The 3,460-nt window shown below is 32.8% G+C and overlaps 1 pseudogene; it reads right to left on the bottom strand.

The window, feature by feature from the left end:
- Positions 1-1,432: 1,432 nt before the first annotated feature.
- LOC141815909 (uncharacterized) lies at positions 1,433-2,832 on the bottom strand (annotated as a pseudogene).
- Positions 2,833-3,460: the final 628 nt, after the last annotated feature.

Below are 3,460 nucleotides of genomic sequence, written 5' to 3'. Positions count from 1 at the left end.
CACTACTAGAAAACTAGGCTTTTGAGACACAACAAAATCTGTCTTAAATTATAAATTTACTGTCTCAAAATGTTTTTGAGACGGTGATAAGACAGTAATGTAGCTGTCCCCAATACAAGCGTCTCAAAAAAATATTGAGACAGTTGCACTGTCTCAAATACAATTTAAGACGGTGTTGAGACAGTTGTTAAATTGTCTCAAAAGTATTTAAGACAGTTATTTTTTTGTCTCAAATGTTATGTCTTATCCTGTGAAAAAGTTAGAGACACCAGATTGAGATAGTAATGTACCGTCTCAAATAAAAGTGAAGACAGTAAATTACTGTCCCTAATGTTTTCATTTGTTAGATACACCATTTGTGATGAAATTTAATAAATACTTACTATACAAATTAATCTAGATCAGAATTATTGAATTGTCATTTCAAAATAAAAAGTTTCATAGTGACATTTATCCAATAATAAAAATGTGTACATATCCATCATTAATTTGATAAGAAAAAAACTATTATTCCAAAGTTACACAAGAGAAAGCTTAAAGAACAACTCTTCATGATCTGGAGATAACTTCTATGATCCTTCTTCATCAGAATCCTGAACATTAAAAATAAAACTCTTTTTAGAGGTAAAGATGTTTTATAATCTATAGGAATATAAAAAATCCATTTACTCAAACATAATTGATTCAACATGAGACATATATATAGATTAACAACAAAATCTTACATGACTAAACATATAAAATTGAGGCCCACATAGAAATAGTCAATTTAACAAAGTCCATTGAATTCAAGAGGTGTGCATAAGATTTATTGTTCAGAAATAATAGAAGACATATATTGTTCAAAAAAATTAATAAATAAAACTTTTCAATAAGAAATTTCATCATCTAACATGTATATAATCCTCTTTCTTGCAACTATATATATTAACAAAAAAAATGCTTGTGAAAGCAACTACCAATGTACCTGTTGGTTACCCAATCCTTGTTCATGTGAAATAGTATTATCTGCAACCTAAAAAAAAGGTATACATATTACAAACTATCAAAATTCATCATAAAAGTAAATTATTTAAATAAAGTCAAGATACCTTTTGAATACTAAATTCACTAGATTCCATATGAAGATGGGTCAATGGGGATCCATGATTCTCTAACTTTGATTGAAGTACATCTATTTGGGATTTCATTTGATTTAGAATAGGAGTCACTACTTTCATACACTCTGCTACAGCTTTCTCCGTAGCCATTTTGATTAACTCATTTGAATGTTCATTGGATAACAAGTTACTTCTTACTACAAGTCACTACTTTCATACACTCTGCTACATCTTTTGACAATTGTATCATTATATAACCGAATAAAAGTTACTTCTTACTACATGGATAACACTTACAAGTACAATTAAATTTTAACTAATGAAAGAACAATACCTTTTCTAGAAGTTCTCTCCAATGCGCTAAAGCTCTAACTTCAGAACTGTCAGTATTCATTGCCTACAAAAGATAGAAGATGAGTGTCAGAACAAAGTAAACTCCCTACTATAGAACTGTTTGTATGCAAGATGACACTTATCTACTATCACATCACACCAAGGACACGAATAGCTAAGAATAGCACAACAGAAAAAATGAATCAGATAATACAATGATTCAGATAATACAGCTTAGAGAGGTAGCATATTCTTTGTTTGAGAAGAATGAATCAGATAATACAATGATTAATCCAGCTAAAAGACTTGTGTGGCTCTTGAGCAATGGGTAAAGAGACTAATGATCAATTGAGCATTAACAAACCATTGGAGTGGAAAATGTTTGGTCTGTCTCCCTCTTAAGATATCGAATAAATAGGTCACAGATCATCCACTGATCATCTATATTTTGACTCCTTAAGGGGTTTTGTGATCAAATATTCCCATCTCTAAGTGAAATGTGGAGATTTGATCAGAAAAATTCAACGAACTATCATTTCCCTGCAAAAACTAATTCCCTTTAACAATTCGTTTAGATGATCAGAAAGAGCATTTGCATCAAGAAAACACTGAAGCTGAACAACTAGTGCATTGATGATATACAAACTTCAAAAGCATCAGAGAAATAAACTGTTCTGAGAGTTCAAGAGACATACAGGTTGAGCTCGGTCTGATGTAGTGCATCCACTTCAATTATTGACGGAATTCTCGAGAACCAGGCTGAGGTGACGGACCCAAGCATTCATCTCGGCAGCTCGCAGTTCTCTCCATCTCTTCTCCAGGTCGCTCTCCTTTGTGGCATCGGGCGAAATTGAGCCGAATATGGACAACTTGAGTTCTTCAAGACATGCATCGAACACGTCCAAGACAGTTTTTGCGATCAGAGGATTGGGGGTGCCTTTGCCGGCAGAAGCCTCCTCATTGCTTCCTGAGACAAGTGGTGGCTCCAGCTTCTCATCCCTTTTCTCTTTTTCTTCCTTTACAGAAGGAAGTGTTGTGCTTACGGAGACGCAATCAGTGGAAAAGGCTACCTTTTCTTGGTTGGAGGAGGCAAATGGGGTAGGGGAGACGGCAAGGCGGAAATTGGTAGAGGACGAGCGTCGGAAGGGAAGGCCTCGGCACGGGTCTGGCTAGAGGGAGCACGGGGGTTGGGGAAACGGCGCTTGTTGACTCCGCCACCTGGGGCGAGGGCATCGGGAGATGAGAAGGGGGAGGAGGAGGAGCAGGAGGGGTGCTAGAGGTGGGTGCAGAGATGGAGCACATAGCGATTGCGGGGGGAGAGGCGGGAAGGGTCCTGGCCGCGGGCGACACAGGCAAACACGACGCGGAACTTCTTGCGGAACTTCTTGCGCAGGCGGTGCTCAGACGGGATGTGTTAGGGTAAATATAATATTATTTATTAATTAATTTATAAAGATATAATTATGTAAAAATTATAATAAATTATTTATTTATTTATTTGTAAAACATATAATTAACGTAAATATTTATAAAATATTTAATTAAAATAATTTTATAAAACGTTAAGGAAAATGATATTTTTATAAACATAAACAAAATTTTTATTAATTTATAAATATTTATTTATATTTATATAAAGAGAATTTTTAATCATTTATTAATCTATAAATATAATAAAACGTTTATGTAAACATAAGTAAAAATGATTTTAGATTTTTATTAATTTATAAATATTAATTTATATTTGTCTAAAGAAAGTTTTTAATCATTTATTAATTTATAAATATAATTAAAATGATTTTATAAACGTAAGTAACAACGATTTTAAATTTTTATTAATTTATAAATACTAATTTATATTTGTCTAAATACTTATGTACGTGTGTGGTTTTTTTTAGACACAATTAAGATAATTTGAGACAAATACTTTTTTACCGTCTTATTTGAATGTCTTATATAATTATATCTTTAACCGTCTTTATTAGGTGTCTTATTTAGTTGAATTTGAGACAAAATTTTAAATACTG

The sequence above is a fragment of the Curcuma longa genome, unplaced genomic scaffold, assembly GCF_044706935.1.
Source record: "Curcuma longa cultivar G26 ecotype Majalengka, Jawa Barat unplaced genomic scaffold, ITB_CL_G26_1.1 contig_12145, whole genome shotgun sequence".
Classification (NCBI taxonomy): Eukaryota; Viridiplantae; Streptophyta; class Magnoliopsida; order Zingiberales; family Zingiberaceae; genus Curcuma; species Curcuma longa.
The sequence above is the reverse complement of the archived record's forward strand: the minus strand, read 5'-3'. Positions and strand labels throughout refer to the sequence as shown.